The sequence below is a fragment of the Leptinotarsa decemlineata genome, unplaced genomic scaffold, assembly GCF_025532065.1.
Source record: "Leptinotarsa decemlineata unplaced genomic scaffold, Ldec_3_MD MMD2_P_RNA_scaffold_11, whole genome shotgun sequence".
NCBI lineage: Eukaryota > Metazoa > Arthropoda > Insecta > Coleoptera > Chrysomelidae > Leptinotarsa > Leptinotarsa decemlineata.
The window spans coordinates 6,687,019-6,701,783 of record NW_027412525.1 but is presented as its reverse complement, the minus strand read 5'-3'; the positions used below and the strand labels follow the sequence as shown (position 1 = coordinate 6,701,783).

At 32.8% G+C, this 14,765-nt stretch overlaps 1 protein-coding gene and 1 long non-coding RNA gene across 2 annotated transcripts in view; one reads left to right on the top strand and one right to left on the bottom strand.

The window, feature by feature from the left end:
- LOC141480556 (uncharacterized) overlaps positions 1 to 14,765 on the top strand; it is a 285,808-nt gene that overhangs the window by 263,071 nt on the left and 7,972 nt on the right. The gene's annotated exons all lie outside the window — the stretch shown is intronic.
- On the bottom strand, positions 183 to 4,430 carry LOC141480545 (uncharacterized). The gene is made up of 2 exons (XR_012464414.1): positions 2,570 to 4,430; positions 183 to 2,375 (listed from the first exon to the last, which is right to left on the bottom strand). It is a non-coding gene; the product is annotated as an uncharacterized lncRNA (long non-coding RNA).

Here is a 14,765-nt window from a genome sequence, read left to right as displayed (position 1 = left end):
TATTTGTATTTCACTTGACACATTAATTGAATTTTAAGACTTATATTTATTGCACTTTCAGATTAATTCACACTTTATACCAATTATTATAAACAACCTGAGGTATTTTGAAGTTTCAAATTTGAATATTGTAACTTCATAAAGCATTATATATTAATTCAAAATATTAACAATCAAACTCGTAATAAGTAAACATATTTATTATATTGTTATATATATACATACATCCAAAATTGTACAATATAGCCCTACTGCCCTTTAAATAAAATCATTTTAGTGAAATAGTTTCGAATAGCATCTTTTGCTTCACTCTGCTTTTTCATTATGAAGTGTATCCTTATATTCAAATATTTTTCAATAATTGATTTTATTAAAAAGTAGACATGATTGACTTCATTGTCTAAGATGTGGTTATTCAGACATTGAAAAATATCAACCGAAAGACATTGTCTCAATATAGTATTGGTTAATTTTTTAACATTATTTCCTTTTGGCAAATCTTCGTGGTTGTGTCTTATAAGTTTTTCACTAATCTGGCAAATTTTAATAACATCAGATGAGGGATATATTAATCCGCCTTCAGTTTTTGGGGAAATAAGGGAATTAAGAAAATTCGCTTTGTTACCTATTAAGCCAGTAACACATGATTCACATTTAATTTTCATCAAGAAATGTTTAGTAACAAAACCAGCTGTATAGGTTACAATTTCTTCTGAGCAATGAGATAAAACATTGGTGTTCATGATATAACTATGTTCAGAAAAAATTGTTTCTAGTGATTGAGCTTCTTTTTCGGTTTCTAATAAATTGTCTTCCGTTATAATTGATATTGAACTATTTATTTGCTCCTCAGGAGTTTCATTGGTTGTACTTGAAACCGATAGAATAGAAATTTGTTCTAAAGGTAGACAATTACCTATGCCCCCACTTCTCACTTCCGTTCTTATAAGGAGACGTTTATATGCAGCCATAAATTGACGGGCGGTTGGATTATTGTTCCAACTCCCTCTAGAACGAATTGAAGAAAAATTGGGAAATTTTAAAGCACAAATATATTCATTGAATTTCGCAATAAAAGCCAAAACTTCAACGATTTTGCTTGGGCACAAAGCTTTTTTATAGCCAGGTGCTTGCACAGTTCTCGAGTTTAAAATATCAAAAGCGGTGTTGATATATTTAATAAAACGTACTGTGCCTTCACAACCTTCAAAATCTTTTAATTTTAGTGTTTTGTTGCAAAACTCTAAGGCGTCAGCAACCGATTTGCTGAGCAATTGCACAGCTAGACGAACCTTCATCTTTTGTTTGAAAAATGATACATGAGAATTTCGTAATTTATTCCCTAAATGAAGTCCTTCGCTTTCCTGCAATAGATGTAATCGACGAATATATTCCCAGTTAATTAAATCACCTTTATCATCCTTAAAAATTTTTAGTTCACCGAAAGCATTCCGTACCAATTTAAGCATATGACATGGATCATAGAATATATAAATTTTTCTGTCGAGGAATGTAAAGAATGGTTTCATACTTAACGGATCTGTTTGACAACCTAATAAATGGCACATTGCAATATTTGCAGCAGTTCCATCAAAAGTTAATGAAACAATTTTTATACCAGTGGAGCATTTCTGTTGTCCTTTTAAACTGTCAGTTAAAAAGTATCCAACTGGGATTTTCCAAGTACCATTTATATTAACCACCATGATTACAAATGCCTCTTTTGCGATATTATTGGTGTCATCATCCAAGTCTACCCCAAAATTAACATATCCAAGAAACTTTTTACCATCCCACTCCAAATGCTGTCTTATTGCTATTTCATCGATTATTAAAGAACATAAAATAGTTTTTTTGACACTATTTCTGGCATACAATTTCAGGCAATTAATTGATTCGGTAGTAAACCCTGGTTCAGCATTAATTTTTTGGTACCACTTGCCAATTGTGCTACGATGAGGAAGGCAAGTATCAAAAGTTTTTCGTATGTAATCATATGCATTCGGAGAATAAAAGTTAATAGTCAAAGCAAATTTTCTCAATTCTTCACTATATTTACCTTTTTTGCCAATTTTTCGCATTAGGAGTTCTTTATTAAATGTGCTTATATTTGCTAAAATATTAGACTGTTCTTTTGTGATTAAACACTTTGTTTCCAATAAACGAATCACTTGCTTCAATGAAACTATTTTCCTTTTGCTTCTTGTCAATGATTGCTTTAATCGTTTGATTTTGACAGATTTCTCCTTCAATTTCCTTTTTGCGATTCGTAAGCTTCGCTTTAGTTTCTTTTTGCGGGGTGTATCTGTTTGCAGTTGAGCACTTGTTGATGGATAAGGTTCTGGTGTTTGGGGTCTAATTCGTTTCCTGTTTTTCTGGAAAATAAAAATTTGTTTAGTACACAACTCTCTTTATGGTAAGGTACTCTTAAATACTTTCAATCTGCTGAACAAAAAATGCATATTCTTTAATCTCTATTTAGCTGAAAGACATTGTCGACTGGCCTCTAAATAGAGAGTATCAATAAGATTTGAAATATTAAGGTTATCAAATTGTTTTTGCAGTATACCTGTCTTGACTGAAGACTTGTAGGTCGTTCTGGGAAAATAGTGGGTACAGCTTCATTCAACAATTTCGTTTTTTCCTCAGTTCTATAAAAATAACAGGTTTCAAAATGTTTTGAGCAAATACGATCGTTTTTTGATGGGGACCAGTTTGAAATCTTCATATTAGCTACCCAAATGGCCCGTCTATCTTCATTTCTAGGAAATCTGAAAAATGAAATAGTATTTAATAATAATCTATAAAATTTTCTTGTAATATGAGTAATGTATTGCACAGATCATTTTCAATGAAATAGAAAAGATATATTTAATTTGTCTAGGGTCCACAATGTAGTCATTCATTTTTTTCAATCAAAAATGTATTTTCAAGATATTCCAAATTTTCACCCGATCTGACCCTGCTATAAATGCACGCCTATGCAAAAAAATGGAACTTTCAAGGTGAATCTGAAGTCTATCATAAAATTATGAATGAAAATTCACAAAGTAAGCACTGAAATCTTCTTTAACCATAGATTATCCACCACTGAGTTACATACTTGAAAATCTAGACATTTGCATACATAGTTTTCACATAATATCCATGTTTGGCCCACTGTTCCTAAATGTACTGATGTTTTCTCACCTGTGAAATGATATACCGGTTTCCTTTTTCTCGCTATTACTACTACAATTGTAAGATGAGCACTTCACCATGTTTATACCACACCACAAAATAGTTCAAAATACACTCAATAATTGCACAAAATCGAACAAGCACCAAGATCAATGTTTAGCACCAACAATATGGCGGCCACTCGGAAATAGGTCACAAACTCGATTCGTACGCAGAGGTTGGCGTTATGTATCCCCTCTTTTACCTAATCTAAGGTATACAATCTCGATATACACTGATAAAAAAGTTCGGTTCATTTCAACGTTTTTCTCTTAAAGTAAAAGTGATGGTATTTTTGTGGAACATTATAAAGAAATAAATAAACTCGCATATTGACAAATTTGATTACAGAGATGAATAGATAAGTTAAATAGTGAAATTTGATAAAAATTAGGAATATTTTTAATTATTTGGTATATTACCAAAATTACACTTCTTATTGGTTGAGATGAATTTCGTAGATAAACGAACAATACAAATAGCAAGCAGACTACCTTGTCACCCAATAACTGGTAAACATAAACATGGGTTTTCCAAAAGTATCATCATATATTCTTCTTGAATAAGAGTCTTCTTATTTGAAGACCTATTTGAAAAATCAAACAATCCGACTTGTTTATTCATTGCATTCAATCAGTTCAAATAACAAAGCATATAGGTACGTAATTATCAATAACAACATAAAATCGATTTCAATAGACATATTTCGATGAAATATATGATAGATAATTTTTTATTCACTACATTACATATATTTTTAGCAAGTAAAAAATAACAACACTAATGGAAAATAAACTTTTAAAATAAATTTAACGAAAATAAAAAAATCAAATGATTACAATTACCAGACATATCGTGAAAATACACAGAGAGGATAAATTTTGATGAAGGTTTGTGAAGTTGGTATATCAGTACCACAAAAAATCTTTCCTCAAAGAACTGATGACATTTACATCATAAGTAGGTACTTTTGTGCAATATAATATATACAATAATATTTGAAATTAGGACGAGTTTATTAGTTATCATTGGTTCTAGTGACCTCAACAATAGGTATATTATGGCTAAGCATTGATTTTTGTGCGTGATGCATTTGGTAATACAGAATATTCCAGAGATCATTAATAAGTGCCATCCGACGAAGACCAACGAGAAGGCTAAAAACTTCGTCAGGTTTAGAAGGAAAATAATTACAAACTGAGAACACACAATGTATCCATATTCATAACGTCTGTATAACTATATATATAACTATATATATATATATATATATATATATATATATATATATATATATATATATATATAAATTGTTTGGATGATGCAACTAATTTTTTCTTTATTTTCAATATTCTACTACTAATGTGTGTTACAAAAAGGATTTGAAGCTCTATGACTTCTATTTGATGCTTTCGACAGCTGGTCGTGCTGTCATCTTCTAGGCACTCTTCTGTCTGAACAACATATATACATATATATATATATATATATATATAAATCAAAAGGAGGAAATTCGTGGACATGACACTCAAGAAATATGGAGGCAAACCGCGGACACGTGTTTCTGGCTATTGGCCTCATCAGCGCGGTGCAGCCAATTGCAAAGGTGGACAACAACCGCGCTGATGAGGCCAATAGCCAGAAACACGTGTCCGCGGTTTGCCTCCATATTTCTTGAGTGTCATGTCCACGAATTTCCTCCTTTTGATTTATATCATACACACTCAATAATATCTATATCTCTGTATCTATATATATATATATATATATATATATATATATATATATATATATATATATATATATATACAATGTTGGTTTTCTTTGTGAAAGAACAAACTTTAAAAATAATAATGAAGAAGTTAAACATAACAACGTTATACCTTTATTCATATATAAATATAATATAAACGTAGGTCAGGTGTAAATGTTTTATTGATAAAACAACGATGAAAATAAAATAAAAACAACAATAAAAATTAATTGGCGCTCCTGGCCGGCTTCATTGATTCCAGTGGCGCATTTGCTTTTTCAGCTGCAGGAAAACCCGGAAAAACCTGCAGCACCACATTATCTGAATATCTTTATCTAACAATGTTCTTTCTCTTATAATATAAATTATATGAATTATAACCGCCACTTTCATCCAATTAAAGATAAAAACATTCAAAAAATCAATTCATTGAAAAATAACTTTCTATCTGAAATATTATTTCAAAAAGAATGATTGGTTTAAAAACTTAACTGATATCAATTTTCCTAATGATATACAGAATTTTCTTTCCCTTGGCCCTAAATTCAGTGTTTCTCCGAATAAACATAATATTAACATTTCGTCTCTATTAGCAGATTTGGAATATATAATGGAGAATTTCGATGAGACTAAGAAATATTTATATAGAACACAAGTAACGGATATAATAACAAATTTTCTACACAAAAATCATGGCAAAGAACACTATTTGAATGAATTGTATAATAAAACCCGAAAATATCTGGAAGAACATCCAGAGATTATTATCATGAATAGTGACAAAGGTAACGTTACAGTCGCCATGTGTAAAGACCAATACATCAATGAAAATCATATAGGTATTATTAGAAAACTATAAATACTATAAAATTTCAAAATCAGACCCAACTTATACACTACAACAGAAAGCAAATAAAATTGTTACAAATTTGAAAAATTGTCACAAAATAGATAATATTATAGCTAAATCATTAATAAGATACAATTCCATAGCACCACGTTTTTATTTGTTACCTAAAGTTCATAAACCTACCTTATCCATGCGACCAATTGTATCTTCCATTGATGTACCTAACTCAAAACATTGTAAATTTCTAACGAATATTTCAACAACTTCCTATAAAACAGACAATCCTTATTATATTAAAGATTCTTTTTCATTTAGTGAATTTATAAATAATTTTCAGTTTCCTCAAAATAATGTTTTGATAAGTCTAGATGTTGTTTCACTTTTCATTTGATATGAAGTTATTGAGATCGGAACAAAATATTATCATCACTGAATGGTACAGAAAACCAACATCAAGTAATAGATTTATTAATTAGATACCATTCCTATCATCCAAATAAAATGAAAATTAATTTAATAAAATCATTAAAAAACAGAATCATCAAAATTACCCATCCCGATTTACGAAACCAAAGTTTGTCTAATTTCAGTAAAATTCTGATCCAAAATTCTTATCCTAAATATTTAGTAAACGAATTTTATTTTGTGAAAGAACAAACTTTCAAAATAATAATGAAGAAAGTGAACATAACAACGTTATACCTTCATTCATATATAAATTGCTCCCATATATTCAATTATTGACACCAAATTTAATTATTGTATTCCAAAATAATGACCTCAAAATATCTAAAACAAATGTCACTACTATATCTAAATTATACAGTAAACTAAAAGCTCCAATTTCAAATAAACAAAAATCCAATTTAATATACAACATTTCTTGTATGGATTGTTCTGAAACATATATAGGACAAACATCTAGACCTCTAAGTAGTCGCATCACTTCCCATAAGAACGACTGTAGACGAAATGTTAATTCTTGTGCATTACCAGAACATGTTAATTCGGAGGATCATAAAATGAATTTTGGAAACCCAAATATTTTAGATAGAGAAACCAATACAACTAAAAGAATATTTTTTAAATGTAACATATTAATAACGAAGATTATTCAATGAATAAACGAACTGATATTGATAGTCTCAGCAAAATTTACACGTACCTACTGAAATATGACAAAGAAAATAGAAGATCTAGTAATTCGAGTATCATTCAGAATTTTCCCACATGACATTGTCATTTTTATTAACTGTCATTATTCCATGTTTTTCTATCTGTTTTTGAACCTTTTTATATTTTATTCTCACGTTAGTAAGTTCTCCATATTTATATATTTTTTACAAGATATATAATCTTATTATTGTAGTTGTCCTGACGAAGGTGTGAAATATACCGAAAACTTGACATATAACAACAAGTTTTCTTTGTAACAGCCCAGCTATTGACTGCAACCTCACGAATTGATTCGATTAATAGTTAATCCAGTCACTAATTATTCTGTCATACAAGGATGGGGTTTTGCCAAGAAATCCATCAACGCTACAGAGCAACGAGCGTGATATTCTTGAAGACTTGGGCAAATGATAACATCAAATTGGCAACATTACAGAATAGAAAAATTTTCCTTTTGAAGTGCAGACAAATGAGTTTATTTCCCAACCATAATCCAGTCACTAATTATTCTGTCATACAAGGATGGGGTTTTGCCAAGAAATCCATCAACGCTACAGAGCAACGAGCGTGATATTCTTGAAGACTTGGGCAAATGATAACATCAAATTGGCAACATTACAGAATAGAAAAATTTTCCTTTTGAAGTGCAGACAAATGAGTTTATTTCCCAACCATATTTCCATTCTAAATAGACTATATACTCTATATACAAAGAGATTTCCAATGTAATCCATGGCATCATCAACTTAATGAATCATCAAGAAGGACGAACAGGACGTCAAATTAATAATTTTAATTTGAAGTTGAGAAAGAAAATTCTGAATTTAGAAATTCAAATTACTATTTGTGATATATTCAAACTGAACAAAGAACAAACAGATCTAGAAAGAAAAGTATTAACAATAATACCAAATCATATATCTGTCGAATTTAAACGTAGGTCAGGTGTAAATTTTTTATTAATAAAACAACGATAAAAATAAAATAAAAACAACAATAAAAATTAATTGGCGCTCCTGGCCGACTTCATTGATTCCAGTGGCGCATTTGCTTTTTCAGCTGCATTAAAGCCCGGAAAAACCTGGAGCACCACATCATCTGAATATCTTGATCTAACAATGTCCTCTCTCTTATAATATAAATTATAAATTATATAAATTATAACCGCCACTTTCATTAAATTAAAAATAAAAACATTCAAAAAATCATTCATTGAAAAATAACTTTCTAATTGAAATATTATTTCAAAAAGATTGGTTCAAAAACTTAACTGATATCAATTTTCCTAATGATATACAGAATTTTCTTTCCCTTGGCCCTAAATTCAGTGTTTCTCCGAATAAACATCATATTAACATTTCGTCTCTATTATATAGCAGATTTGGAATATAATAGAGAATATAATGGAGAATTTCGATGAGACTAAAAAATATTTATATAGAACACAAGTAACGAATATAATAATAAATTTTCCACACAAAAATCATGACAAAGAACACTATTTGAATGAATTGTATAATAAAACCCAAAAATATCTGGAAGAACATCCAGAGATTATTATCATGAATAGTGACAAAGGTAACGTTACAGTCGCCATGTGTAGAGACCAATACATCAATGAAAATCATATATTATTAGAAAACGATAAATACTTGAAAGATTAATCGACTTACCTGAAGGAAGATTAATCATAATTTTCCGAGCTTGTCTTCCGACATAATTACACACACTGTAGTTCCGTATCTCACACCCAACGATACGTTTTTATAGCAGATCATAAAAAAATCACAAAAAATTTTGAGCTACATCGCCACTGAATACCGCTGATAAGGAATATTCATTCCGTTTGAGTCTGCAAAATCACACTTTATTAAGGGATTGGTAAATCGGGAGGGAGGGTTGTAATTATGTCGGAAGACAAACTCGGAAAATTATGATTAATCTTCCTTCAGGTAAGTCGATTAATCTTTCAATTTTCCTTCGCTTGTCTCCCGGCATAATTACACACATTGTAGATGTTTAAAGCAGTGTGATTTTGATCCCTGACTGGGTAAAATGATGTACTTTTTACTTTTTACCAGTATATTCAATTATACCCAATATCTACATACATGTGTACTTACATATATACACGTGTATATACTTGCACATATACAATAGAAAAGATAGTGGCTATACAAATTATACCAATTACATTACGTACAATAATACGCATTTCGATAACAATAGTTTTCAAAATAATAATAACTCAAATTAATCTTCCAAGTTGAGACCTAATATTGTATTAGGTCATCTAGATAAGCAACTAAAACAACCCCTTTCGTTCGAAGGTATGTCACTAAAGGTTTCAAAAGTTTTGTAAAAATATAGGGTGCTACATTAAGTCCTAATGGTAAACAATTGAATTCGTATAAATTGTTGTTAAATTTGAACCTCAGGTATTGTCTATGTTGTCCAGAGATGGGCAACAAAAAATATGCATCCTTCAAATCGATATTGGCAATGAAACAGTTTTCATGTAATAGTCTGGCAACTGTTCTGGAATCTTTCAACTTGAAATGTAGAGCATCTATGAACGTATTCAGATATTTCAGGTTCAAAATGAATGTGTAATCACCATTCGGCTTTTTTGTTACAAAATATGACGATAAATACTGATTGAGCTTAGGTGAATATTTAGATACAGCCCCCATGTCGAGTAGCTTGGAAATTGTGTTCATATATATGTCAAACTGAGACTTGGGAATATAAACGATAGGTTCAGTATATTGGATGTGGGGAATTGTATGGAAAGGAATTTTTATCCCCTGAACCCAATTCAATACTCTCTTGTCACTGGTAAACGTTGACCAAGTGTCATAAAACTTATAGAGAGAACCTGCATATTTCGAAGTTACTTGGTTTGACTGTGGTATTGGCGATACGGTTTTCTCGCATGATAACTCCCGTCGTAGGTTACTTCTCCCCTCCCCATATCCTTTCTCTTTGTTTTGTAGTTTACGCGCTTGTAGTTTAAAGAAACCGCTGGTGGTTTTCGGGAATGAGTGGTGGTCGATGTTGATGTACCGGGCTGCGAGCTAAAGAAGGGTACAGTATTTTTACGTTGAAACTCGACACTGGCTTTTTTCATTGCCTGTTTAGTTTTGAAGGATTCATTGAAATCTTTTCCAAATAAATATTCATCTATCTTGGATGACTCAATAACCTTCTTGCATTCGGAATTGACGAAAGGCAAGATGTGATAACGCCTATGCATGGATAGGGTGTTATGCGCGTTTGCTAGAATCTGAGACGCGTCTGCTAAGTTGGTTAATGATTCAGATGAGTCTTCAGGGGACTTGGGCAACATCTGATTCATCATAGAGCCAATGGCAGATAAGGCATGTCCTATTTGTTGTTGTATGCTTGTCATAACCCTATCATGAGTGACAGCCGCGTCTGTGAGGCACGCTTTAATTTCACCATTCACCTCTGGAGGATGGAGAGCCTTACAGTTTTTGGGAATTGGGTATTTGGATATAATTTCTTTCTTTGGAGAGGCCTTGTTGGAGGTACGCCCTCCATCGAAGAGTAATTTCAGTATGTGACTCTTCGCCCTCAGTATTATCTGTCAAGGGTTCAACTCCTAATGCATCCAAAGCTGATTTTGATTGTGCATTGTCATGATTATCAGAATAATTGACTTGAACCGCTTCGGCAGGTGAGTCTTGAGCAACGGAAGGCATGGTTTGTATTGTAAGGGGGTCAAGTTGGGCCTCCTTTTCCCTGTTCTGGCAGTCAATGAACTCTACCTCCTCATCTGAATCCGCATCAGGAGAATCTATAAATTCGAGCTGAGTTAGTTTCACCTTGAATTGGTGGTAACGCCTGGTACCCCCACTCCTCTGGTGATCGCTCGATACCATCAGAGCAAGGTTTTGATACAATGTTATGTTCTGTAATGGATATGATAAACTCAAAACACAGAATACATTAAATAATAACTCAGTGATGGTTAAATAAACCCAGGATTGAGACTTACCCCTTTCTCGTTTTTTGCTGTTGGATCCAAACTGCTTCAGGGAAACTATTATGGCAGAGTAGGGAGGGATCAAGGAGTTTTAGGAGAAGCAGTGCTGAAGAAAACTTATTTGAACAAAAAAACAATGCACACATTAGTATATACAATAGAATCACCCGCGCGTATCTTATTTCTTTTCCGATTCAGCCGTGCCGAATATTTCTAATTTCAAAACTAAACTACTCAACTAAGTAGATATACTCTATCAAAACCGAGAGCGGTATTGCCGAAACTTAAATTAATTTTCCCTAAATATATACATGCCAAAACATACCCCCCACCCTGAAAAATTGATTTTTTTTCAGACTTTTCGAAAAAACAAAGAACTTAAGAAGTCGAAAAATCCAATCAAACATCAGTATAAAATAAAAAAAATTGAATAAGAATATAATTTTCATTTATTGGGTGGGCAAAGAACATATCTTTACAACAGGACGTTTAAATGTTCCTTTGCTGGTTATTAAAGTGACATTCCGCACCCTACCATCCTTTCCTGGATGTATGTGTGAAACCACGGCTAAGGTAAGGGTGGAGCGTTATCCGTTTTCAGGATAACTACTGAACCCACAGTTATATTAGGAATATCTTTAGTCCATTTCGAACGCATTTGTAGACTCGTCAAATATTTCGTCCTCCAGCGTTTCCAAAAATCCTTTACCATTTTATCGATCAACTGAAATCGGTTGAGTCTATTAATAGGCACCGCTGTCACGTTCTCTGAAGGAAGACCCCGCAAAGGAACCAATGTGAGAAAATGTGCTGGAGTTAATACTTCTGGGGCCATGGGATCTGCGGATAAACGACATAAAGGTCTGGAATTCAATAGTGCTTCAATTATGGGTCAGTACTGTTGAAAGCTCCTCAAACGTTAATACCTGATCACCGATTACCCGATAAATATGATTTTTTGCCGCCTTGACGTTACTCTCCCACAAACCACCTTGATGCGGAGAAAAAGGTGTATTAAATTTCCATTCGACTCCGTTTATTCCTAACTCCGTTTCAAATGAATTAACGAAATCTTGAGAGTTGATATGTTCATTCAATTCTTTAAGAATTGATTTTGCCCCTACAAAGTTCGTCCCGCAATCGGAATAAATAACCCGAACTGGGCCTCTTCTAGCTATAAATCTTTTGAAAGCTTGTAAAAAATGATCGGATGATAAAGAACTGACCAATTCCAAATGGATAGCTTTCACCCCCATACAAATAAATAAACTTACATAAGCTTTATGCACTGATGCCTTTCGCTTCCTACCCAATGTAATTTTAAGTGGACCGAAGTAATCGACCCCTGTATGTAAGAATGCACGAGCTTCTCTAACTCTGGCAGCAAGTAAGTCCGCCATAAGGGGTTCTACATTCTTAGGCTTCTAACGAAAACAATGATTATATTTGTGTATTCTACTCCTAATTAAATTTCTCCTCCTGAAATCCAATAGTTCTGTCGCAAAATAGCCTCCAATAAGTGAGCACCAGTATGAAGATTGATCTTATGATAAAAATCTACCAATTTTTCAGTCAGAATATCTTTAGCTGGAAGAATCAAAGGATGTTTCTGACAAAAATTCAAATTTGAATTAGCTAATCTACCCCCCCCCCCCTCAGCAACCCATCTTGCAAAAAAGGGTGTAATTTGATTAACCTAGATGAGCCAGATCTATTTGACTTTAACATCTGAATTTCAAAATCAAAATGTTTAATTTGAACCAGTTTTATTAGAACCAACTCCGCAGTATGGAGATCCTTTAATGAAATAATTTTCTTATTAGGAATGATTTTCATAAATCTTAAAACCCATACTATTATTCGTAAAATGTTATGCCACGATGAATACCGTTCTAATAAATCTAGTAGAAGATGATGAAAATCTAAGTCCGGATTATTATTCAGTACAATTATATCTTTCTTCCCGAAATTTTTAGCCTCCTCACGAAAAGAAGGCCATTCATTTGGGGGTAATTTTATCCATGCGGGTCCATGTAACCACTGAGGATGTCTAATTAATTGTTCAGGAAGTAAACCACGCGATAAACAATCGGCCGGGTTTTGAATGCCTTCGATGTGATACCACGAAACTTCGGGTATATTTTACTGGATTCGAACGATCCGATTCGCAACAAATACATCCCTAGATTGAGAAGATTTTAACCAGCTTAAAACAGTGGAAGAATCTGAAAAAGCTAAAGTTTTTGTGATCAAAATCCGTTCTTTATAGGTTTCTAAAACATATTTAACCAAATTAGAAAGCAAAAGAGCAGCTAAAAGTTCCAACCGTGGTGTTACATTCTAATTTCTCTTCCAGTCAATCTGACCCATCTGAACAATAAAACTATCAAATAATGACACACCCAGTACATCTATTTGTAATTTTTATTTATTCTAATAAGGATACAAGTTATATCTGAAATGAGGCACTTGGAAATATTACTCCTACTTATTTATTATGATTTGGTAAACGTGATGTGTTGTTATTAATTCTCTTCGGAACCATCAGCTGAAACATGAAGAATTCAACATAAATAGTAATACCTATACTTTGTTTACATTATTCAGTTCACTAGGTTAGAATATCTTGCTATAAATCACCTACCTTGTTGCTGTGCCTAATCCTCTCAACTCTTCCTGATTAATTTGTATATAGTATAGAAATGATTATAAGTTATTCTCTATGTGATGAATGGGAATGATTATTAATTATTCTCATTGTAAATAAACCTCATCTGTAACTCTCGCTGTCAATAATTATGTAGTTGTCATTTACTTGGTTGTTTTCAAGAACTACTCCGAGGTAGTTTTGGAATACCAAAAACTGGTACCGTTCCACGTTAAACACTTATTAATTCAAAGAAGATATGAGATTCTGCTTTTATTGTTGTGTTTTAGTTGAACATATTGTGGAATACCTAGGTAATGACTTATATATTTTACACTGACCATTATGCAAAGTGTTCGATTTAACTCGGGTTTACTCTGAATGAAAGCAGAACAACATGCAGGGCATACGAAAGAAAATTCGGACAAAATGCGCAAAGGCCAATGCGCGAGGGGAGTGTTGTTCCTGCTGTTCGCGGTTGCGTACGGTACTAGTTTTCCTGCGGAAAATACCACCTGGCGATTTGTAGGATTCATGATTATTTTAATCATCCTTAATTGGGAACGTTCCTGCATATCGAAACATTTGAATTTTGGAATTGATTGTGGGTTTTGTGGAGATATTTTTGTGATTCAACCCAAAATTTCAGCTCTTAGAGGATTTGTGAAGTGGTTTCGAATTCGCAGTGCTGCTGGTCCGTTGGTTCTGTTCACTTTAGATTGTAAAGAGTGGATAAAAGGTGGGTCTTAATACCCTCACTGTCCTGAGGCTATACTATCCTTTATCCAATTGAGGGGGATCACTCGAGAAGACTTTCCTACACGGTGCCCTGGTCCGAATTATTGCAATACCATTGAACTATCATACAGGATGTCCCAGGCTGAATCTTAGCTTACCGTTGATCCATCATACAGGGTGTCCCAGGGGGATTGCACTCGAGAACACTATCATACATGGTATTCCAGCCTCCATCTTAGTTTACCGTCGAACCATCATACAGGGTATCCCAGGAAGGATGATCTATGCTCCCAGTTTGAGTCTACCAACCATCGTGGGATAGCACGCAAGTTTTTTTTTCCCTTTGCTTCAATTTTTTTTTTGTATATACTGA